Source organism: Crocuta crocuta, unplaced genomic scaffold, assembly GCF_008692635.1.
Source record: "Crocuta crocuta isolate KB4526 unplaced genomic scaffold, BGI_CrCroc_1.0 scaffold77, whole genome shotgun sequence".
Classification (NCBI taxonomy): domain Eukaryota; kingdom Metazoa; phylum Chordata; class Mammalia; order Carnivora; family Hyaenidae; genus Crocuta; species Crocuta crocuta.
This window is the reverse complement of record NW_027532172.1, coordinates 3,853,450-3,878,791: the sequence shown is the minus strand read 5'-3', so window position 1 is coordinate 3,878,791 and position 25,342 is coordinate 3,853,450. Positions and strand designations below refer to the sequence as shown.

General features: G+C 48.8%; 1 protein-coding gene and 1 long non-coding RNA gene across 2 annotated transcripts in view; one reads left to right on the top strand and one right to left on the bottom strand.

Moving 5' to 3' along the window:
- LOC144242292 (uncharacterized) overlaps positions 1–18,590 on the bottom strand; it is a 23,100-nt gene extending 4,510 nt beyond the window's left edge. Inside the window, exons 1-2 of the long non-coding RNA XR_013338321.1 lie at positions 18,410–18,590; positions 11,764–11,858 (exon numbers count right to left, since the gene is read on the bottom strand). This is a non-coding gene — a long non-coding RNA (uncharacterized LOC144242292). The remainder of the gene's footprint in view (positions 1–11,763; positions 11,859–18,409) is intronic.
- Positions 1–25,342, top strand: part of XCR1 (X-C motif chemokine receptor 1) — a 94,359-nt gene that overhangs the window by 35,796 nt on the left and 33,221 nt on the right. The gene's annotated exons all lie outside the window — the stretch shown is intronic.

Genomic DNA, 25,342 nt, shown 5'->3' with positions numbered 1-25,342 from the left:
GGTGGGGTGGGGGGGTGGGCTGGAGGGTGTGGAGGAGGGCTGGGCTCAGAAGGGTGATGGGACCAGATCAGTAGGACCTTGGATACAGGACAAGCGGACAGGGAGCTTCTCATGACCCGGCCCCTTCCACCGCACTCTCCACCTTGTGCTCTACAATCTGGCTGTCCTGTAGCTGCCTCGAACACCTGTTCCTCTCAGCCTGGCCAAGCCCTACTTATTCAAAGATCCACTTGGACACGCACTCTCCTGGGAGGCTGTCCCTGCCCCCAGGCTACATGGGGCACTCCTCCGCCCGCTCTCTTGGATCTTCTAAGAGCTCTTACCTCTACGACTGGGAGTTCTCTCTCTAGGCTGGTCACTGTTGTGTGCCCAGCCTCTGGTGCAGTGATGGCTAAGAACAGACACGGATATGTTTGAATGACTGACCGTCTGGCCCCTCTGGCCTCTCCTGAGCAGAGAGGTGGGTGCCCCAGTGCGTCCTTCTTTGGTTCTGAGCAATGGCTCAGTCGGAATCCATTCTGTGTCCCAAACACGTGTGCCTGGCTCTCGGTTCAGGCTGTGTGGGGCAGGGTGCCGCCCAAGGCACAGGTGGCCTCTGAGTACTGGTGCAAGGGTAATAAACTCAAGAGGAGGAACTGAAGGTACCAAGTTAATAAATGATGTGCTTCTTCCAAATCTTGTGTTCTCACCAGCATGTGATCTTGTTCTGACTCATTGAATCATCTGAGATTGGCATCTTCATTTATTTCAGAGAAAGCATTCTGGGGAAGCATGGGGTTGGATGATCTACTCCTGCACAGCTTGGGGGTGTGTGGTGGGGATGACCAGTGCGCTCTAGGGAGTATCTTTCTCAAATTGCACTTTGGATCCTAAAATCATTCATTCGTTTTGACCCCAGAACTTCATTTCTAGACATGATCCTAAAGAACTAATCAGAAATATTTGTGCAAGAGTATTCAGTGTGGGGGGGGGAGGCACTGGGTGGCTCACTCATTTGAGCATCTGGCTCTTGATTTCGGCTCAGATCATGATCTCAGGGTTGTGGGATCGAGCCCTGTGTCAGGCTCTGTGCTGAGTATGGAGCCTACTTAGGATTTTCCCTCTCCCTCTCTCTCTGCCCCTCCCCAACTTGCGCGCGCGCGCGTGTGTGTGTGTGTGTGTGTGTGTGTGTGTGTGTGTGGCTCCTCCCTGACTCCCACACATGCACATAGACATACTCTCTCTCTCAAAATAAATAAATTTTTTAAAAAAACCTTTTTAAAAAAACAGTGCTGTACTAGCATTCATATTGAAAAGTGGGAGGTGGCCTAAGTAAGTTCCTCACTCATGTGCCTGGTTAAGTAAATATGGCACAGCCCTACGACAAGCTGTATATGATCCTTAAAGATTATTTTGGGTAATTTAGCTATAGGAAAATAAATATGCTAAGTGAGAAAAATGGAAGACAGTTTGATCCAAACTTTACCCCTCCCCCTTCACAGTGTTATAAGTGGTTATTGCTGAGTTGTGAGATCTTGTTCTTATTTTTGTTATAAATCTTTTTAGTCTTTTAAAAAATGTTTTAACGTTTACTTATTTTTGAGAGGGAAAGACAGAGTGCAAGGGGTGTGGGGGGCAGAGACACAGAATCCAAGGCAGGCTCCAGGCTCTGAGCTGTCAGCAGAGTCTGATGCAGGATTTGAACCCATAAGATGCGAGATCATGACCTGAGCTGAAGTCAGACACTTAACTGACTGAGTCACTCAGGCGCCCCTATAGTCATTTTTAAAAAGAAATATGTAATGCTTTTTGGCCTTTTGCCTAAGATCAAGTGTAAAAAGAAATATATAGCTGTTAAAAAAGATTTACAAAGGGGCAGCTGGGTGGCTCGATGCCTGCCGGCACGCTCTCTCTCTCTCTCTCCCTCTCTCTCAAAAAATAAAATAAACATTAAAAAAATTTTTTAAAATAAAATGACTATAGTATTCATTATGAAATATTTCAAATACTCAGAAAAAATCAAATAATCAGAAATGCCTTAGGTCTCTACTTCCCACAGTAAACATTTAATTCCAGATCAATTATGGCACATAAATATGGAAAACAAAATGGAGAAATCTTGAGGATACAGAAAGATAGATGCTTTAGGACTTCAAGATAGGGAGGGCTCTCTTCTTTATTAAAAAAAAAATTTTAAATTTTTTTTATATTTCTGAGAGAGAGAGAAGGAGAGAGACAGCATGAGCGGGGGAGGGTCAGAGAGAGAGGGAGACACAGAATCGGAAGCAGGCTCCAGGCTCTGAGCTGTTAGCACAGAGCCCGAGGCAGGGCTCAAACCCACGAACTGTGAGATCCTGACCTGATCCAAAGTCAGACGCTTAACCGACTGAGCCACCCAGGCGCCCCAGGGAGGGCTCTCTTCAATAAGACCTGTATTAAATATTGCTGCCTAACAAACCAGCCCAACATTAGGGGCTTAAAGTAACAGCTAATTTCTTAGCGTTGGTGAGTCTGCAGGTCAGCAGTTGGGCCGGGCTGGGCTGGGTGCTGTTATGGTCTTGCTGGGCTCACTCGGGCACCACGGCCAGCTGTCCCGTGAGCCTGAACGGGCTGTCGCCTGGGGTGATGGGGCCACATCCCGCATCACCCAGCAGGCTGGCGCGGGTTCACTTACAGGCAGCTGGCGGAGCCCCGGGAAGCCCTCCTCCGTGCTCGGAGCAGTGGCAGTGTCACTCCCGCCCCCTTCCCGTGGCCACAGCACGGAGACTCCAGGACTGAGACAGGACAGCACCTCCCGATGGCAGGAGGCACCACGAAGACGCATTGCGGGACACGAACACTTACGGAGAGGATACTGCAGCCACTTGTGCGTTTAAGGAGAAAGTAAAATACACAAACCATAAAGGGAAAGGCTGATACAGTCGAAATTAAATTTAAAACCCCTGGGGCACCTGCATGGCTCAGTTGGTGAAGCTCTGACTCTTGATTTTGGCTTGGGTGGTGATCTCACGGTTGGTAAGATCAAGCCTCAAGTAGGCAGCTGAAAGCCTGCTTGGGACTCTCTCTCCTTCTCTCTGCCCTTGCCCTGCTTGCTCGTTCTCTCTCTCTAAATAAATAAATAAAATAAACTTAAAAATACAATAAAATTGGGGCACCTGGGTGGCTGAGTCAGTTAAGTGTCTGACTTCAGTTCAGGTCATGATCTCACGGTTCATGAGTTCGAGCCCTGCCTCGGGCTCTGTTGACAACTCGGAGCCTGGAGCCTGCTTCAGATTCTGTGTCTCCCTCTCTCTCTGCTCCTCCCCTGCTTGCACAATGTCTGTCTCTCTCTCTCTCAAAAATAAATATATATTAAAAGTATTTTAAAGATGAATTTAAAACCCTTGTATAAAAAATGATATCTTGAATATGTATTACTTTTATCATCTTAAAGTTAAAATAAAGATTTCAGGAAGCTGTACCAGACCACACAATTCTTTTCAAGGCATTGAACAAATCATCTATGTAAAAATCTGAACTTCAAATTGGGGAAATGATTAGATAAATATTCTCATGCCTGGATACTTTCTCCTCAAATAGGTATATTACCAGTCTAGTTGAATACTAAAGCCCACTTTCTGCATCTGAAAAAGAACAACTTCTGTGGAAATGATCATTCCAGGACACATCCACTAGGCAGAATAAGGTGTTGCCTACTTGAAATTGTGTTTCTTTATCTTAACTCTTCTCATTTCGGGAAGATTATTGAACCAATCTTCAGAATCTTGGGAGGAAGTTCTCTTCTTAGAGAAGCAGAACAATTGAGGGAGTTGATCTTTTCTGCCTCCAGGAGAGAGAGAAGAGAAAGGAGCTGAGTCCAGGAATGGACCGAAGGAGCCACGATATTTTTTCCCGAACCAGCACACAGACGTCTGCTCTTGCCCTTTTGTATGACTCTGGGTATGACCCAAGCACCAGCCCCTGTGGCACCTCCGAGGCCAACTATGAACATTTTGGGGTCAGACCACACAATGACTCATCCTAGGGGCGTGTGCCCCCTCAACAGCACTAGGAGAGGGGGAGGAGGCTTCTCAAGGACGCCAACCCCAACGCACCTCTGCGGGCAGCAAGGAGCTGCTGGGTGTGACTAGAAGGGAAGCTTCCAGCTAAGAAAAGCAGACCTGGTTCTTCTCCCCACAGAAGAAAAAAGAAAGAAAAAAAAGAAAAAACAAACAAACAGAATAAGAAGAGGGGTCACAGAATCTTCCAGATGCCTCTGTTTCATTTGTCCTCCCTGTGTAATTACCCACAGCGGCAGCCAGCATCCTGGACACAGCCAGGTTTAGGCTCAGAGACCTCTTCGTAAAGAGCCCTTGGGGTAGTGAGTCACCTCTGACTCTGAAGGCTCAACAAAGGTGACAGTTGGGAGCCAGTGTGGTCTCTTTACCCAGCCGTGCACAGCCCCTTCCCGCCAAAGTGGGGGGTGACACACGTCACACCCCCTGGCTACCTGCGGGCCCAGCTCTCCTGGGGTGGGGGTGGGGGCAGGACAGTGGCTCATGTGTACGCGTCAGGCCGTCAAGGCCCTGTTCGCACGGATTCCTGGCAACATCCGAGCTCTCAGACATCGGGCCCAGGCCGCAGGGGCCTCGAAGCCCCACGGAGAGGGCCTGCAAAACAGAAGAGGGCCTGGTCACTAACCCAGACACAGAGAGCTGCTCCCAGCTCTGTCTAGGAGTGAGCCACACAGTCCTGTCCACTCAGGGCCAGGAAGTGGGGACCCAGGGCCGGCCCGGTTGGGGGAGCAGCGTGGGCAGAGAAAGCGGGTGGGAACAGGGACTGACACGCTCAGAAGCACAGGGTGCCGGAGAACCTGCCTCAGATGGGCACCGTCAGTACCAGGTGAAGGATGGCCTCTGTACCCAGAGAAAGAGCTGGTCCTCGTGGGTGTCGGGGGCAATGAATATCCTGCCAACACAGACAGTTTTGTCCACAACAGTGAGAAGAGAAATAAAACAATATTATTTTTGAATAAGCATTGAAGCCAGCTGCAGCGTGCTCACCTGTAAGGCTCTGTGGGGAGCACACAGCCAGAAAGAGAGCCTGCCACCGAGCAACCACAATCCATCATGAACACATGCCCAAGACTAAGGGAAACCCATCTTCCCACAGGAGCGCCTGGCAGTGCCATCTGCATTCTCCACGGGTTACCCGGCTTCACCCATCCACTCGGGGAGCTGGCTGTGCTGGTGAATGGACTTTGCCTCTATGACCAGCCCGCCATTACAGCTTGGAGTCTGGTGACAGCCAACGTCTGACCACAGATGCTGATGTTTGCATTTCAAAGAGATAATAAGGACCATTAGCCATTAAAGAATAAGCCTGGGTTTTAAAGCTGGCAAGAAGTATACAAATATTCACACTTGTATTCCTATACATATCATAAACATGTATCCCTATGTGTCAAAGAGACAGAGAAAGAATTCACAAGCACCAGATTTCTCCCAGGAATGCTCTGCAAAAGGGAACACTCTCTCTCCCTTCCGGCCACTAGGAAAGCTCAGCTTTAAGTTTACCCTTACATGGGTGATGGCAAGGCGCTAAGACATAGGTAGGGCATGGGCTTCCTTCCCCAAAGTCTGGGAGATTCCAAAGCCAGCTTCCTTACACATTTTCAGAAGGAAATGACTGGGAAGCATGTGATGGCCCACAGCTGACATGAAGGGAATTTTTTCAAGACCTGGGAAGGGAGAACCACTTTCTTGCGGGAGAGACACATGCCTCTGGTTTGGCTAGAGGTGACGTTTTGTTCAAGGAACTTGCCAGGTACAGTTTGGTGTCATCTCTGTGAACGATGCCTAAAGTGCTCTGTGGGGTCCAGAGTCGCTGAGATGCTCTTGTGAGAACTTTGTGCACCGGACGGCCTTGGCCAGGTGTGAAACTGACTCTCATCACAGGACCAGCCTCAGAAGGACCACTCCATGGGCCCCTGGGCGGGGGGGAAGGGGAGAGTCTCTTTCTGTGGGCTCAGAGTCCCCATGGTGGGGGCTGCTTTCTGACATTTAAGCCATCGCACCTCTGCGCAGAGTGCAGTCATTTCCAGGAACAGAAAACTGCAGACATTTCTAAAGTGGCTTCTGCAAACCACAGGTGTTGTCCACCGTAGCCCAACCCACCACTCGAACCACGGGTGTCACAGACACCACTGTAACCCAAGCAGGAGGAAACATTCTCTCTCGAGGTCCAGGGGAGCTCCTCCCGCCCCCAGGTAATTGTGGAAATCACTCTATTGCACCCTGGAAACCCCTTACCCAAGAGAAATAGTGCAGACTTGGTCACACAGACACACAGAGATTCCAGGGGAAGAATATGGCGCTGGGAGGCCAGAAGAAAGGGGATGTGTTCAGAAGCAGTGGAAAACCATCATTAAGCCCTCGTTTTCTTCTGTTTTCATTGCAGACCATTTCAAGGCCCAAGTCAAGGCCCCCTCTTCTCTGAAGTCTTCCTGCTTTCCCCCCATCTTCCCATGCCCCCAACCTAGAGCCCGTGTTTGCCTTCATCCATGGCACCCTTCTGTCAACTGAATGAATACAAGATTCTGGTACTTTAAAGTTTTCTGACTTCAAGAAATGGTCATTATAGAACATCTGGAAAAGCACAAAGAAAGTTAAAATCACAAATAATCCCCCCATCTTGACGGACATTTTCCCCATTCTTCGTCCTGTGCATTTTATATATCCTGCAAAGAAAAGAAAAATAAGAACCAGACTTTGTATCTGGTATCGCTTTGTAAGCTGCTTTTGTCCTCTCAATCTTACTTGTGTTCTTCTACAACATCACCTTGCTGCTTATAGACCACAGTTTATTTGAGGCGGTACAGCAAAGCAATTAAAATGTGGGCTCTGGGGGGCGCCTGGGTGGCTCAGTCGGTTAAGCATCCAACTCTTCATTCGGCTCGGGTCATGATCTCACAGTAGTGGGACTGAGCCCCAGGCCAGGCTCCTCGCTAAGCGTGGAGCCTGATTGGGATTCTCTTTCTCTGTCTTCCTTTGCCCTCCGTCCACTTGTATGTGTGCTCACACTCTTTCTCTCCCTCTCAAAACGAATAAACATTAAAAAGAAAAAAAAGTGTGGGCTCTGGAGTTTAATTGCCTGAGTTGAAATCCTAGTTCAGTGACCTTGAGCAAATCACTTAACTTCTTTGAGCCTCAGCTTCCTAATCTGTAAAACAGGAATACTCCTGACAGCAAGTTCAAAGAAGAAAATAAGCATTGCTTACAATCTCCAATACAATACATATTACAGTATGTGCATTTTAGCAGCTTATTAACCTCTACTTTCATAACAACAAGAGTGTCTTCTCTATCAAAATCTACAAGGGAAGGCTAAGAGAGAGATACATCTCTGGAAAACCACAGGTAGGAGATAAAGTGGCTTATTGATGAGTTACTTATAATATTGAAAAATTGGGGGAAATATCCAGCAATAAGGACATAAGTAAATTTTGGTAGAGTCAACAAATAGTATATAGTTCTCAAAAATGATGTTTGTGGCTAAGTTCTAACGACATGGGACAATTTTCACGATGGGATACATAGTGAACAAAAGGATACAGAGGCATGTGTAGCACAAGATTTGGGTGATGTATTTGCCAGGACTTTGTTTCCATCCTTGCTCTGCAGGCAGGAAGGCCTTCTGCTCTAGAACCTGCTCTCCCCCATTGGCTACCTCACAACTGGGGTTTCCAGTAACCCTTTGCAGAATCTGTGCACTCAGCTTCCAGTCAGCAGCCCCTTGCTCATCCCCCCCCCCCCCCCCCCGACCTCCATCCACACCATTTCTGGGGAAAGCCACTTGACGATGTCAAGAATTTTCCAGTGCTGCTTTGGACGGCACCTTGCAAAGCAGCACGCCTTCCGTGGCTTGAGAGCTGCACCAGGACATCTGCCCGTGTGTAAAGAGAAACTGAAAAACTTTGGGGTTTGCTAGATTTGTAGGAAAGGGAGAATTTCAGATCTGTTTCAATTCCCACACCTTCCCTGCCACTTCATATAATTAAGATCAGGAAGCAGGGACAATCTCGTTTTCCTCTCTCGGTGAAAAGAGGCCCTTTTTATTCAGGCTTTATTCTGTTTGGTTCCCTTTATGTGTAATACCCACTTGCACACGTGTACTAGCTGGAAGGGGGTCTTGAGTTGACCTAGAGGAGTGATAAATCGGTTTAGGGGCAGGAGATGCACCGGCTTTCTCTAGATTATGACAGGACATGGTAAGTTAGCCTAGACAGTCAAGCCCTTGCTCTGGGTCTGAAAGACGACCCAGTCCAGGGCAAGAGTAGCACATTCTGGTTGCCTGGAGACCTGAATTCTAGTTTTGTGTCACCTGTTACCAAGCATGCGGGGGGGGTGGGGGGGGAGGGCGGTTCATAGCCTCAGTTTCCTCATCTGTAAAATAAGTAGGTTGGCTCTGATGTTCCTTAGATTCCTTTCAGGTTCTAAAGCTTCATGATTCCTTCTCAAGCAGGAAAGTAAGGGAGCAGATATTGGGTGGGACAGGGTGTAAAGGGGAAGCATCTGAAGGCCTTAATTTGCTTAATTAACAATGGAAATAACAATTACCATTGATGAGAACCATTGGTTTCTGGGCTAGAAACAATTCCTACTCTTGGAATTGTACAGGGAGCTGAAACCAGAAGCATAGAGAAGGGGATCCCAGATTATAGGACACTATTGTGATTTTTTTCTATAAATATAAACTATGATTAAATATGTTATAAGGTGTGTTCTGATTAGCTATTGCTAATGTGTAACAAACCACCCCAAATGGTGCCTTAAAAGCAAAACCAACCGGAGTTGATGGGGCTAAGCAAGGTGGTTCTTGCTTTGTCTGTCATGCAGTTGCAGAAAGGCCGAGGCCAGGCCAAGGTCATTCTGAAGGGTTCTTCACTCACATGTCTGGAGCCTAGGAAGACTGAACTAGCTGAGGATTCAATCTGTTCATCAAGCCACAGATGGATCTATCTATCCATTTCTGGGTCTGTCTACTTACCTACCTACTTACCTGCCTGTCTCACTGTGGTGTGTCCCCAAAAAGGCTTCAAAGTAGCTAGACCCCTTATGTGGCAGCTGGGGCCCTGGAGTCAGGGTCCTAAAGAAACACTGGGTAGAAGCTGTGTGACCTTTTCTGATCTAACTTCAAAGTCACACAGCACCATTTCTGCCACATTCTGTTCATTGAAGCAGCTGTAAGAGGTTGCCCAGGTTCAAGAGGAAAGGTCGTAGACTCTACTCCTTTCTGTGAGGAGTGTCAAAGAATTACAAGCAGGTTTCAAAACCACCACAAGAAGCAAGAATGAATTAACCAGTATTGACCAATATAATATCGATATTATATATTTACAAAATGAAACCTACAAAGATGAGGCTGGAAAAACAATTTTTAAAAAATAAACAAAAGCCTTCCTGAAGGGCAAGGGCTTAGGCATGGGGGGGGGGAGGGCTGAGGAGAGGCATGGTGGGAGTGGATCCTGGAGTAGGGTGGGGAGGGGTGGAGGCTGCATGCTCCCCCCCCACCCCATTCTCCAGTTTACTCTGAAGCCTGGAGGTTAACACCCCTTCCACAGCTGGAGAGCTTACAATCAGCCCTTTCACTGAGAGAAGAGGAAATGCTCCCAGTTACCCAAATTACAACACCCAGCCTGGTGTACGTAAATAGTAATGGGCTGCCCCAAATCACCATTCACACAGGAAAATAAGACATAGACCAACATAAGTAAACAGAATAAATAAACCTAGAGGAAGTAGAACTAAGTAATGGAAGAAGAACTAAGTAAAAACCCCAAACTCTAATTAACCTCATGCAGAGTCAAGACGATACACCCACAACCAAAAAAGTCTATTTATTAAAAAAAAAAATTTTAATGTTTATTTTTGAGAGACAGAAAGAGAGAGAGAGACAGAGTATAAACAGGGGAGGGGCAGAGACAGGGAGACACAGAATGGGAGGCAGGCTCCAGGCTCTGAGCTGTCAACACAGAGCCTGATGTGGGGCTCGAACTCATGAATCACAAGATCATGACCTGAGCCAAAGTCAGATGCTCAACCAACTGAGCCACCCAAAATAGTTTATTTAAAAGGAGCCCTTGGAAACAAAAAGTCTGTTTTAAATCCCTTTTGAAATGTACTTTTAAGTTATTATAACAAATAATTTTTCTATTTTATTAAATAGCTTATTATAAAATAATTTGTTTTAATCCTCTTAAAATTTTAATTTTAGTTAGATAAAATAATTAATTATTATAATAAATATACGACATGCAATTAAGAGAAAAAACTCAAACAATAGAAAGATGACACCAAAAAGTCAAGAAGACCTTGCAGATTAGATAGTAAAATGACAAAAGGTGGATAATTTGAGAAAAAGAGACAGAAAGTGTCAAATGAGGTGGGCCAACATTTATGCAATAGGACCTTGAGAGAAGGAGAAAAGTAAAAATGGAGAGGTGGAAATTAGTAAAGAAAAAATTTAAGAAAATCTCCCAGAGTGGAAGGAAGGCAAAGTTGTATTTTAGATCGAAAGACCCCAGGGACCCAGTGAACAGACGGTGATCCATAGAAACAACCTCATGGGATTTCAGGCACTGAAAATAAAGAAGATCCTATATTCACCCAGAGAGAGACAAGCCACACATAACCGATGAAAGGGAAGGACCAAGACTCGCCGTATTCTCAGCAGCAGCACCCAGTGCTGGAAGACAATGGAGCAACTACCTTCAAAGTCCAAAGAAATAATTCTGTACCTAGAATTTGATATCTTGCCAAGCTATCCATCCAGTGTGGAGAAGTAAAGGCTTGTTAGACATGCAAGAATGCAGAGAATGGACTCCCATACATTCTTTGTGGAAATAAAATCACTTGATCATGTGCTACCTAAGAAAGAGGAAGACAAGAGAACCAAAAAAACGAAAAAGAAAAAAAACAAAAAGGAATTAAAGAATGAAGCCAGCCTAGAAATACAATTAAAAGAAACTCAAATTTCAGTCTAGATGGGCAGCTGGCTTAGCCAAAAGTGTATATATTTTGGAGGACAGAATAAATGATACAATTAAAGAGGTGGAAGGTATTCGTGATATTATGAAGAAGACATATGCTTCTGTTGATAATCAACTAAAAATCAGAAAACAGTAAGTTGTGGAAATATATATATTATAGATTTTTATTTATAATATATAATGCATACTTATACATTATATTATATATACATATCACAACAAAATATATACACATATATCATGGTGTAAATATAAAACCAACCAAAAAAAAATCATGATTTTGTGTAGTCAATGGAGCCTAGGAAAAGAAAACCCACTTGACCTTGACACTAGAACAATCCCTTTTGCAAATCTCAACATAACACCTAGTTCTTAGGGAATAATAGTTATGCCATTTTTGTACCTTATATGCTGTTTGTTCACTGGCTTTCCATGATCAGAATTAACTTACTGATAAAGCACGGAGGACAAATTTACTAAAGAGAATGCCCGTGCTATAAACTTGACAAGGTAAAAGAAGTGGTATAGCTAAGAGAAGGTGGGCAGCAGAAGAGAGAGACGTAGAAGGAAGGAAAGGGTATTAGCTTCCTGTCTCACATGGTGGGGAACCGAGAATCACTACCTACAGTTAGGTGTCAGTACACAGAGACTAAATGATATGTAAAATCATAAGGTTAACGATCAGGAGAAACAAAAATATACCCTCCTCCAATGATTTGGAAGTGGGAGAAGGAGTTGATAAGTAAGTTACTCACCTGTCATAGCTGAAAGTCTGTAGATAGTACATAAAACTGCTAAATGAAGACCTAGATGGAGTATGTTATTTAGCAGTATCAATCGAGGTCAATACCTGAAAAAACAGAAACAATCAAAAGAAAGTACCAATCAGGAAGAAAACAAGCAAAGGAGTGGGGAAGGTTGACTATTTACGGCTTTCTATGCTGTTGGAATGTTTATTTCCAGGCACCTATATTTTAATAGTTAAAAAGCAAAATGAGAAAAATACCAAAGGATTTAAAAGTAATAGATAGGCATCGGGTCAAAAAGAGATTGTGAGGATGACTTATTTACTTCTGTTTTCCAATTAGATTGTAATGTAGTTTTTGTTATTTCCATAATGGAAAAACTCATAAAGAAATGGTTAATACATTATTTTTATCAAATGCAAATGGTGGTTAGAAGTTGTAGGAAATGGAGTTGACTAAGCAAAGAAATTCACCTGAAATATTTGTGGGGTGATTCTAAGTGACCATGAAGGCCAGGCTAGCTGTGTGACCTCGAGCAAGTCGCTTAACCCCTACAGACTTCAGTTTCCACCACCAAAACAGAGAAGTGGCTTTAGAAGTTCTCAGGTCCTGCTCAGCTCCAATACCTCATGAGTCTCTGAATTCCTAGCAACTGTGATCATAGCCATTGAAATTACGTGACCCAGACAACAAAAAAGACTGGGTTCTACTTTCTGTCATCGTTGAGGGGCTGAGCATGATTTGCACTTGAAATCTGAAGCTATGCGTGGTGCTAAGCTCACATTTCTCTAACAGAATTGCAATCCTTTGCTCCAATAGAAAGTAAAGTCCATGCTAATCTCAATTCTGCTGTTCAAATTAAAAAAAAAAAAAAAAAGCCAGTCTTCACACACGGAGGACCAAAGATGTGTCCTTCCAGACCCCACTCAAGCTCTTAAGGAAACCTGTAATCATCTGGGCTTTGGCCTTCAAGAGAGGAGAAAGCAGTCTTCGTTTTGCAAGAAAAGCAGGAAGTGTGTTGAAAGGCATAACCACAGCAAAACTGCCACATCAAACTGAGAGGTCTCCTAAACATGAGGAAATCACACACCACAAAAAACCCAGAGGGAGCCAAATCCCGCTGTTGCCTCTACCTGTCTTGGCCAGGATATAGGCATTGTATCCAAAACGAAGTTCTACCTTTAGTAGGTTATGAGCCACAAAACGGAAACAGAAACCTTGTGATAAGATCATGTAATAAGTGACTGTCCAGTTGCTTTTTGTAGTGATGGTGTCCGAAATTGCAGCTGCCAAGGTTTGAATAGCTGAGGAGCCAAGACTAAAGAGTATCCACGAGTTGCTAGTAGAGAGTCTACAATCCTGCTACACACATGCCATACGTGGAGGGGTCACCAGCAGCACCGGGAAGCTTCAGCTCCAAACCAGACCGCGGAATCAGAAACTGCCTCTTCCCCAAATCTCCGGGTGATGTGTTTGGGCATTGCCATTAGAGAGGCACAGGTGTACAGGATCCATGGAGCTCGTACACCTGCTCATATCAAAGACTGAGCATTTAATGGTGCTCAAGGTCAAGTACCTGAACCCACAGAAACCCTCCAAAGAAGATGCTGTTGTTGTTTTATACTTGTTATTACTCCGTATGCAGATGAGGAAACGCAGGCCACCTGGGTTGGCAAGACTGGAGAGAAGGCTTAGGGAGATAGAGATCTGTCCAAGGTCAGACGATAGCAGTAAAGGGCAGATCCAGGACATAAAACCAGATCTCCTTGAATCATAGACTCATGTTCTTAACCATTACTTCCAGTTGCCTCACTATAGCTGGATGTTTTCAAGTGATTCGTTTGAACGGCTGCATCCAGTTGGTAGGATGTCAAGAACCATTTTCCAGAACGTCATCCTCAGGAGACATCCTCTCCACCCCCCACCCATCCACCTGGGCAGATACGGATGAGCAAGGGGGGACCCTTCAGAGCTCTGTACCAGAGGCTGTGGCCCTCCTAGGCCATCAAGCTGGAGTCACAGAGGGGCTGAGTGTAACAGCAGCCCCAGAAACAAAGCCTAGAAACGCCCATGTTTAAAAACAGTAGGCCAAGGCTTCCGGGAAAGATGATCTATTTTGTGATGCCTTAAGGTTTCAGAATGACTGTGGGCCCCTTCACCTAACTCCTCTGCGCTAATGCCATCATCTGTCCTCTGAAACTCTTGGGTCTGGAGACAGAGGAGGTTGGGGTGCAGATGATTGCAGCTGACAGGGACCCTGCTTTTCAAGAACTCAGGCCCCAGGACAACAGCCCTGGTCAAGGTTCCCCATACCCCTCGTGATATGATCTGGGGAGACAGGAGTTTTCTGGAAAGTCACGCATCCTCTTCCCGGAAGCAGGTAGGAGATGTGGGAGAACTCACTGGTGAGCTTCCAAGCAGTCTCATTTTCTTGGTGACCCTGGACGAGAATCATCCTCTCTATCCCCAAGAATGAGATTCAGCTACACACAACAGGATAAACCATGATGATAGTGGCTTAAACCAGTGCTTCTCAAACCACCTTGTGCACAACATGACTTCTGTGGACCTTGTTAAAAGGCAGATTCTGATTCCAAAGGTCTCGGGTGGGCCCTGAGGTTCAGTGTTTCTAACAAGCTCCTGAGGGACGTCCATGCTGCTGGTCAACAAAGCACACTGAGTAGTGAGGGCTCCCACAAGACAGAAGTTCATTCCTCCTTAGGTACCAAAATCCTGGAGGTTGACTCCCCAGCTATGCGGGACCCATAGCAGCATGAGAGGCTCTGACTCTGACCTCTCTGTTCCTCCCTCTTTGGGTGTGGCTTCCATCCATAAGATCACCTCGTGATCCAAGATGGCTCCTGGAGATGAGGCCTACTCATCTGCACTCCAAGCCAGCAACAGGAAGGAGTGGGAGACAGAAGAAGAGTGGCTCTTCCAGCCAAGCCAGCTTCTCTTAAAGTATTCCTCTTGCAGGCCATTGCTTCTACTTCATCTCTCGGCCACCCCCACACTGCAGAGAGGCTAAAATTGGGTTTCTTTTCCTAAGAAAGGAGAGAATGGGTGGCTGGTGGGCAATGAGAATGTCTGTTCCACCTCTCTAGCCCGCTCATCGTCATTTTGAAACCTTAAGGCAGAGAAGCATGACCTTGGTGACCTCTTCTTTTCCAGCAGTTATTCTGAGGAGGAAGAAGCTGGGCTCCACTGCACGTTGTCTGGCTGGCTGGTGAGCCACGGGGAGAATGAACTTAAAAACCTCTGGCAGCAGGGAAAGAAGGAAGACGAACAGGGCAGAGAGGATTGGATTCTTGCATAGAGTTGGAATCTGGAATCTGGTCTGTGGTCTGGAATCTGGCTATAGTGTTGCTTCTGAGGCTTAAGACCTATCTTGTACCCCAAGGAGTAGGCCTCCTCCCCTGGCCCCGACAGCTTCTTTCAGTACCTAGAACAGAATTCCCCTGGGGCGCCTGGGTGGCTCAGTCGGTTAAGCGTCCAACTTTGGCTCAGGTCATGATCTCGTGGTTTGTGGGTTCAAGCCTTGTGTCGGGCTCTGTGCTGACAGCTAGCTCAGAGCCTGGAGCCTGCTTCAGATTCTGTGTCTCCCTCTCTCTCTGACCTTCCCCTGCTCATGCTGTCTCTCTCTCTCAGAAATAAATAAAACATTTAAAAAATTAAAAAAAAAAAAGAATTCCCCTGTGCAATGTTTTCGCTACAATCTTCCATCCTCTCTCACTGCTCGGAGACACGGCACTGCTGTGCGGGCTCCAGCTCCGGCGTCACCCTTGGCCCATGCCCCTGGCACCTGGCCTCACCTGGGTCCCTTCTCTTGCTCTGAATAGAACCTGCCCGATGCTTAAATCTGCCAAATCACCAGATGTGGCTACTGCCAATTCCTTGATGCTTTCAGTAGTTTTCTTCATGCCCAATGTCCCCTTTAACTAAAATTATGGGGCGTATAGCCCCACCCATCCCTGTAGGGAAGGCAGTTCTGGGATCACGTTTGGACAGAGGTGCCCACCGAGGGGACCAGGCATGGACATCCCACCATAAACTGCTAGCAGCTCATGGCATGACCTGATGCAAAGGGAACCGAGCAAACTAAGGTGGTAGCATTTGTTATGCCAATCCGAGTCCCTCACCAGCGGATCCGACGTGGAGTCACAGGACAGAAAGAGGCACACGTGTGGCCTCTTATTAATGATGCCACCAACTCGTGTTGCTGAGGTCCCCAGGTGCCAGCACCACTGGGCCTGCATTTTTGTATGTCCAACCTGATGGCATCTCGCCCTGCCAGCCGTCTGGGACTCCAAAGATTTGCGAACAAGCACAGTCGCCATCCTTTTCGAGTCACCTAGTGACATCCTGCAATGTGTGACTAATGCCATGCAAGGTTCTCATTTAGATGCCTGCCTTGAGGCGGGGGGGGGATCCCTTCCTGGAGGAGATTGCCCTTCCCACCACCCCCCCTACCCCAGGAAGCAGTGCTATTATCTGTGCAAAGGTGGCCACTGATGGGGTCAAGGATGAGCATCCACCAAGGGAGCCCAACCGTAGGTTTTCCAGTCGAGGCAGCGGGCTTGGAGGCAACACCGATTTTCTACACGTAACAGCGGCTCAGCTGCCAGAGCCAAATCCCAACGACGTGGCTGAAATAAATGTAAACTTTTTTTCTCGTCTAAGCTGGCATTGCAGGTCCAGTCTGCAAAAGTGTCAGGGGCCCAGGCTCTTTCTCTCTTGTCGCTCTGCCGACTGTGGTCCCGTCCCCAGCTGCACTGTGCAAGGTGGCTCCTGGCGTTTCCACCTTCTGCCAGGTGGGACAGGAAAAAGGACCCGGATGACATGCCTCTTCCTTTTAAAAGCACAGCCTGGAGGTCACACAGATAGCTTTCGCTTGTATGAATTGCTGGCCCAGACGTGGGCACGTGGGCACCCACAGGTGCAAGGAAGGTTGGGAAACGTCAGTCCTCATCTAGGCAGCTAGGTGTCTGGCTAAAAACCCAGGACTGTATCACATGAGAGAAGAGTAGGGCACATCTCCAGGTTCTGCTGGTCACACCAGCTCAGCTCTTTCTGGAATGCGAGGCTGGAGGAACCAGAGATGATTTTCTTCCCGGGATTGAGAGGGAGGGTGACGTGCAGAAAGATTGCAGCCGTGAGGCTCTGAGAGAAGTCAAGAGCCCACATGGGCCCCAAACCGCCTGGGACACCAGACACCACTGTCCTCTCAGGAAAGCCCCTTCTCTTAAGGGCCCCAAGTCACTCAGAAGTCTCTGCCCTGCACGTCCAGGAGATGCAGTCTGGTTGGAGGTGAGGTGCAAAGCAATGTTTTACTAGTGGTTCCATTCTACAGATGAGAAAACACAAGTCTAAACTCTTCATCAGCTGCCCTGGGACCCCTGGCCGTAATCAATAAAAGAAGAGCAAATGCAGCAGAAATCGCTTGCTTTTAGGCTCTCAGATCAGCGAGAAGGAAACAAACCATCAACACCTGATGCTATCTGGCTTCCTCTGTGTGGAAGGTGCAGATAGAGATCAAGAGGGTCCTGCGTGCCAAGCCCACAGCGCAGGGCAAGTCAGCCATGTCTGACATCGGCAGCAGAGATGTGAGGCCGGGGTGTTCGCACGGGCACAGGGCACCAGACACACAGGCCTTGGTGAGCACCCACAGCGTGAGGCCTCCCCTGGAGATCACGGTTGACTTAGCCACGGTGCACACACGGGGACCTGGGGACACACAGGAAAGGAGAGGAGGCCAGCGCTGAGGGGATGGGATGAGCCTCAGGTCCTGGGGGGAGGACGTCCTTCCCAGGAGGCAGAAATGGTTCCCGAAGAGGCCGACAGTGTGACATCCAGCCCGGAAACATAACTTTTGAAAGCAAGAAGCCAAAAATCCCTAATCAGGACTTCGTGGATCTACGGTGTGCATGAATTCGCCGTGGGCAAGCCCAGAGCCACGCACACGCTGCTCACCCCAAGAGCAGGCATCTACGGGACACGCTGGGCACGAGCCAACTGCGCTGCAAATACCGGGGCCTCAGTCTGGGCCCAGGTGGTCCTCGGGATCGGATGTGGACATCTGGGGCAGCATCAGGAAGACAGGGTGAGTGGGGCACTGGTCCATAGCAGCAAGCACCAGAAGGCCAGCAGCACAGGGTTCTTGTGAGGAGTGAAAGTTTCGTCCTGTGAAGCAGCTACTGACTGGTGATGGTGGAAAAATTAATTAGAAACTTCGCCCAAACCAACGTGAGCAAAAAAGGGAATCTGTGGGCTGCATAACCAAACCGCATAAAGCACAGAGGTACAGCTGGACCCAGGGAGGGCTGGATTTAGAGTTTCAGCTGTTGTGAGGACTTCCTTTCTCCACGCACACCCGGGGCCCTTGGGTGCTAGAAGGAAACTACACCGATGGGTGGTCTGAACAGCGGGCATCTGTTCTCCAGCCCTGCAGGCGGGCAAATCCAAGCCCAAGGCACCTGCACACTCACTCTCGGTGAGGGTCCGCTTCCTGGCTTGTGGACGGCCACCTCCTTCGCCGCCCTCCCACGGGCTCTGCTCTGCGTGAACACACGTGGGTGCAGAGAAGGGCAGGCCCCAGAAGGGCACTAATCTCATCCTGGGGGGCCCCACCCTCAGGACATCACACAAACCTCCTTACCTCCCAACACCGTCCCCTTGGGGATCAGGACTTCAACGTGTGAATCTGGTGGGGAGGACACAGTCGGTCCGTCACAACCTAGGCCTCTGATTCGCTCCGATTATCAGATTCATTTTCACAACGCAGCTGTCCCGGCAAGGCCAACGTCACCGGAACAAACAGCTGTACCCCCAGATCCCAGCCTCCCCTCCCCAGCCCTGGGCTGAGAGAACCAGGAGGCCTCCTGATTGGCTTCGCCAGACCACGTGCACTTTCCTGGCCAATCACTGTGGCCAAAAGGATAAGGCCACTATGACTGGCTTAGGCAGGTCACATGCTCATGTGGTCACATGGCCACAAAGGAGGGCTGGCTGGGGTGGAAGCCTCCTGAATGCCTAGTAGGCATTGTAGGCACGTCAACTGACGCATGCCTGTTGCAAAGAGACCGGGAAAGGGAAGCGGATGCCGCGGGGCTGTGCCAAGCGCCAGCTAGTGCCACTGTTGCTGAGTCCCCGTGAGACCCTTTGGCAGCGGGGCTAGAAATAGTTCAGGGCACTTACTTTGCAAGGGGCTGAAAGCTGTGCAGTAGCATTTTGTAAGCCAGAAATGTTGTTTGTTACTGTTAGTACAGAGGCCAGGTGTCCTGGTACCGTGCTGTCTCTGCGATTTGCTTTAAAATGCATCAGTACCAAAAGTGCGATCTGAGTGTGAGTCTGTGCCGATTAATCTACACCCTAGAACGAGGCCAGTTGCCCCAGGCAGGGCAACTCCAGGGGTGGTAATTAGAATTTAATCAGAAGGCCATGGCCCAGAGGGGCTCCCACAGTGCTTCAGCTGTCTCTCTCTCCGATCTATCTATCGATACCAGAGGTGGTGTTAGTTCACATTGTGTGTGAAGGGGTGGGTTCTCATTGGTGAAGCACCGAGAAGCCCCACAAACATGCGGGCAGGGTATTAGAATCTATGCCTTGAGCCTTTCCTCCTTCCCACTTAGGAGTATTGACCACGGCCTGTGTGTCCAGCTGCTGATTCCGGAGGATATGGGCCAAGCTGCGTCTCACCAGACGGGTGGCCAATCCCTCTACTAGAGTATTGCCACATTTGCTTCAAGTAAGACTTTCTTTGGTGCACCATCTTGTTAGAGCACCCAAAGAACGGGAAGTTTAGACTTCATCAAGCCGACAGGAGATGGTGTAGTTGATGGGTGCCCCTTGCTAATGAGTGTGTGTGTGTGGAGGAATTTGGTCAGAGACATGTAACCGGGAGTGTGAGAAGGAGCTGGCCCTGGACTCCTGTAACTAATGACAGCTGCTCATATTAACCAAAGGAACCTCATGGTTGCACATGACCAAACTGGAAGGTGGGGGTGCACCTGAGTGGTTCAGTTGGTTAAGGTCTGACTCTTGATTTTGGCTCAGGTCATGATCTCATAGTTCGTGAGTTCAAGCCCTGCATGGGGCTCCATGCTGACAGCGGGGAGCCTGCTTGGGATCTTCTCTCTCTTTCTCTGTCTCAAAAAATAATAAATAAATAAAATAGGAGGTGGGAGGTGCCCTTGCGAGCACAGGGACCCTTCAGTTTTCATCAGAAATATTTGGTATTCATCAGGTCTCAGGGTCCCAGCTAGGCTGGAGTCGGGACAGGAATCGAACCCCCAAAGACATGGGAAAGGGTGTTGGGAACAAGGCAGGGCCCAGTCATAGTAAGACTCGGGAGTGAACAAGCTTCCATGAGGGGGATGGGAGGAGGGAGAGGGGGGAGAGAGGAGAGTCCCAAGAAATGAGCCAAAGACTGCAGCCAGGACTGGAGCACAGTTGAAACTAGAGCACATAAGAGGCTCCACAGATGTGACCCTCAGAGTCTGTACTGCAGCCTCCTTAGGGACCTGGCAGAAGGGGACACGGGCGTGATGTCGCCTGCAGAAAGGAGGCAGCTACAGAGCCTGGAAACCAAGCCTGCCAGCCTTCCATCCGTAGTTGACACCCCGGAACCACTACAAGGAAATGCGGAGAGATTAGAACTCATGATGCCTTCGTCTTTATCAAGAACATCGAATCATCACACTCTGTTTTCACCGATCAGCATTCTCAAGGTCATTGGAAAGAGTACAAAGCTGGCATGAAAGTTGCTTTGAGAAGTTCACTATTCAAACTCACAGCTCAAGTTTTCTGCAGAGGGAAGGGGGTTTTCCAGAACACGAAAGAGGAAGAAGGAGGAGGGGGGTGGTTGGGTGCTGTGGGCAAAAGGGCAGGGAAGAAGAGGAGACACGCCATCATAGCCCAGAGGAAGATTTCAAGGGACTTGCTGGGCACATACATGTGAGGCTGTTTTCCCGGTCCCTGCTCCACCTCGCAGAAATCCTTAGCAATCCCCCACTGCTCATAAATACATGTGCATCTCATACTTCCAGTGTTAGAACTTGGACTTGTCCACAGTGACTTGTCCCATCCCACATGCCAGTTAGGTCATGGATAACATGCAGTTCCTTTGGTTAATACCAACAGCTGTCATTATTTAAAGGAGTTGAAAGTTCCCTACGTCCCCTGTAACCTCACTCCAAGGCTACCATAAAAGCAAGCCTCAGAGTGAGTTCTGCCCCCCAAATACTTCTTTTTAGCAAGCAGGCAATACTTTCAAATGCAGGGGGATCATCTAAGGGCACACAGAGGTGGTGAGGATGTAAACAGAGACCTCAAACAAAACATACCTTAGTGACAACTGATATAAATGGATTTTCTTGTTTTGCTTTCAAAATCTCCATGTGACCTGACCCCCCACCCAGCAGGGGAAAAAAACAATGTGATAAAATATGAGCCTCGTGCACTGTGAAAGATTTGCAGGTGCAAATATGAGATGTACTGCCCAAAACTGGCATCCCCCCATTCCCACCAAAGTGTCTACCAGGAAAATCTACAGGGAGACTCCCTCATGAAGGCACGAAGGGAATTGTGAGAGGGGCAGGCTTTATCTGCCCAGCTGCAGGTGCGGGGAGGAAGTCCAGTCCAGGAGGGCAAGACTGGGTTTCTAGAATCTGCACGGTGCAGCAACAGACCTCAACCAGGTGAGCACCCGACAATGGGGTCCAGCCAGTCATGTACCAAGGGTAGCGGAACTCAGAATTCAACACAGCGTCCCCAAGACTGGTGATCCCCCAAGTCTAAGAAGACGGGCACAGGGAGGAGGGCACCTGGGATGACCATGGGTTATAGCACCAGAGCCACTGGCGTGAAATTTTGGAAGCCGAGAGGACTCCAACCCTGAGCAGGGACTGAAAGTGACAGAGGCTCAAGAGTGGGCTCTGGAGGGACTGAGCCACTTACGGGTAGAGACTGGGTTCAGAGAGTGAGCGAAAATCCCAGTTATCAGAGACCATCAGCACCAAGTTCAGGGGCAGATACACACTGGCCATACCTGAAGCTGAAGCCTGGAGCGTTGAGCTAAATCCCCTTAAATGCCCCTTCTAAGGTTGGGACTAATCCCCCAGATAGAAGTGTTTTACTTACGATGGACTCAGCTGCAAGTAACCAGGACCTCGGCTGAAAGTAGCTTTAACAATAAGGAGATTGTTGACTCACAAAACGGGACGATCAGCAGAGCAGGCTTACAGCTGATCTCATCCAGCAGCAGCAGCTCCATTTTCCTGTGACTTTCTAGACTCTGCCTCTCTCGAGATGGTGGCTTCATTTGCAGGCTGGTAGCAAAATGGCTCCCGCCATGCTGACCTTGGGTATGAACGGTGCAACACCGCAGGGTGAGTTCCCTTTGAGGCACATAAGCCTTGTGGGCAGGGTAGTTCCCTAAGCAAAATCCTCCTCCTGTTAGGAAGAAGGGTGAGGAATGATACCAGCCACAACCAGAGCTTGCCAAAGGCGGGATGGGGCGCAAGTGGATAGTAGACTGGGGTCACAGTGCTCGTCCCCTCTGAGCAACTGCTGGACCCCAGGCTAGCCACTTCAGCTCTTCAGTCCCCAATTTTTTTCATCTTAACATAAAGGTGTTAAAGACTCTAAGACTCTACTCATCTCTAAATAGTCTTTGACTCCATGAAACGGGTTGTTCGTGGATTACTCTCTACAAGCCTTCGAATATGGGAAATAATTGTCATCTTTTGTGGAAGGTCATACTCTCTAAAGATGGCCACAGTGACTTGTCCCATCCTACATGCCCACCTGCAGTGGGAGCGACCTTGCCACTCTGCCATCGGGAAGTGGAATCTAATTCTCATCCCCATAAGTCTGTGCTAGCCTGATGGCCCGCTTGTACCCAGGGGACTGTGGGAATGAGTCACTACGAAACCGTGGGAAAAATCACCCTGACAGCCTTCCCAGAAGGCTATGCAGATTCCAGTTCTCTCAGAACAAATACTCACTGCCTGAGAATCTAGTGCCATATAAGAAATCCAGCTAGTCTGAGACCGCCATGCTGGAGGGGCTCGGTATAGGCATTCATGTGGACCACGCAGCTGAACTTCCAGCCCACCGCCAGCCTCACCTGCCAGCCATGTGCAGGTGCCATCTTGGACACCCAGCCCAGGCAGACCTTCAGATGACTGAGGCCTCAATGACATCATACCGTGAACCGCATGAGAAATCCCACAGGTAAAGAATTCAGCTGAGTCATTTCAGAATTCCTAAACCTCCAAAATCATGAGCAAAATAAAGCGGTTGCTGTTCTACACCCCTGTGTTTTGCAGCAGTTTAGTATGTGGCAGAAGTAACCAGAATATCCATATAGAAAAGTGGGCACCGCTGAACCAGGAAAGATTTAGGGTCAGTTTTGAGAAGTTGTTTCTGATCATTGCAAAACATCGACGGCATCTAATTTCTCTTTGTGGCTGTTTACGAAATTGGGTGGAGAGAGTCTTTGAGGAATGATGCGGTGGAGTCTTGACAGGAGGTAATGACAATGGACCTTCACGTTTATGCAGCCCGCTGTAGTTTGTGAAGAACACTAACTCATCTGAATGTCAGAATAAGGGCTAAGGCACAATTCAGCCTCCATCTTGGCTTAGCCTCCCTCCTGGACTTCCTGAGACTGTGACCCACCTGTAGAGAGAAGACTAGTGGATGAGCAAAACCCCCCTGTGGTGAGCACCCGTATGCACTGAGGACACTGCCAAACACTCAGTCCTAATTGTCTCCGTGTTGGCCCTCATCTGGGACCACTGGGGGGCAAGCGTCCCAGTCAGGGCCCCCTCATGCTCCTCGGGGAGCTTCCTCTGATGGTCTCAGGGTCCGGCCCCCTTTTACAGCTGCTTTTAGCAGCTGCTGCCCTGACACTCAGCAGATGCATCCTCCGGTTAATGGTTTGCCTTGNCGCCGGTGGTCCGCACCTTCGGACGCTCACATCCTTGAGTGGGGTGGACCTGTGTATCAAATGGGACTGTGCAGAAATGACAGGGCTTGACTTCAGAGGCCGGGACATCAAAGATAGTGTGGCTGCTGTCTCTCTCTCTTCAATTGCTCCCTCTGGGGGAGGCCAGCTCTCCCACTCAAGCACAGAAAACTCAGGTGGGCAGGAAACCAAGGGCCCGTACCAGCAGCCACGTGAATGAGCCGTCTCGAAAGCAGGTCCTCCAGGCCCAGTCAAGCCTTCAGATGACTAGAGCCCCCGTGACCATCTGGGCCTCCTGCCATGAGCTCTCAGGGACTCAGACCAGCCAGCTGAGTTGCTCCCAAATTCCTGAGCTCCAGAAACAATGTAAGATAATCAGTGTTTAAGGCACTAAGATTTTTGGTTGTTTTTTTTTTTAATTTTTTAATGTTTATTTTTGTGTGTGAGAGAGAGGCAGTGCAAGTGGAGGAGGGGCAGAGAGGGAGGGAGACATAGAATGCCAGAAAGGCTCCAGGCTCTGAGCTGTCAGCGCAGAGCCGGACGTGGGGCTTGAACTCACAAACCGTGAGATCATTACCTGAGTCAAAGTCAGATGCTTAACCAACTGAGCCACCCAGGTGCCCCTAAGGCACTAAATTTTGAAGGAGGTTTTTTTTTTTTTTAAGTGATAGATAATTAATAGAAACAGCCTCAGAGATACCCAGCCGCAGAGATGCCCAGTGACTAGCCCAGAGCTGCCCAGCGAGAGCTGTGGCAGAACAGGGAAGAGAGCTGTCATTGTGTGACCACTGACCGTGTGACCGCTGCTCTGCTCAGCACAGGTTCTCTTACGGCCTCATGATTCAGCTATTCTCTACTTTGGCCCCAGAGAAGGGTGGGATGAGGTGGCAGGCATGACGCAGCGGGCTGACCCAGCAGGCCTGGCCGTGCTCGGAGCCTAGACCCACAAGGCAACCGGACCGGGAATCCAGGGCGAGGGAAGCTGGCTGGGACCCCTTGTTCCCCCTTGCGCAGGGCCCCCGTGATGAGAAACAAGCCAGCGACAGGGACATCTTCCCTCCCAGGCAGACACGTACACACACACACACACACACACACAGTTCACACACACTTCACACACGCGTTCTGGACTCCAGCCCCTACCACAAACGAAACTAGCATGACCTGCGAGGCTGTGATTCTGCTGGGCTGTGGTGAAGGTTTGTGGTGCAGGGTGTAAGTCCGGCGACTCAGCGTCAGCCCTGCCTCCAGTGTCCCTTCATGTGCCCACTTTAGAGAAGTCACCCCAGCAAGGGGTGCTTTCGGTTCCTACGTGAATCACTGGCCGTGTCATTGCCAGTGATCCTTCTGCAGGCTGGGCGCAGGGGCAGCATGAGCCTTCCACAGTGACCCAGCATGGCGGTCGTGGGGTCAGCGGGTAGCCAGCCTACGTGGCTGCTTTCTCCTCCCGCCAGCCCGATTGGACTTATTCCAGCAAGAGCGTCTGAGGCCCCTGGGGAGGACTGGGATTAGGCAAGTCAAGAGGGTCGGTAAGATAAAAAGATGAGGGGGGCTAAGCAGTCATGGCTGTGTTCGGGGTCCCCAGACAGGCCCCCAGCAGCGGGGGGGGGGGGGGGGGGG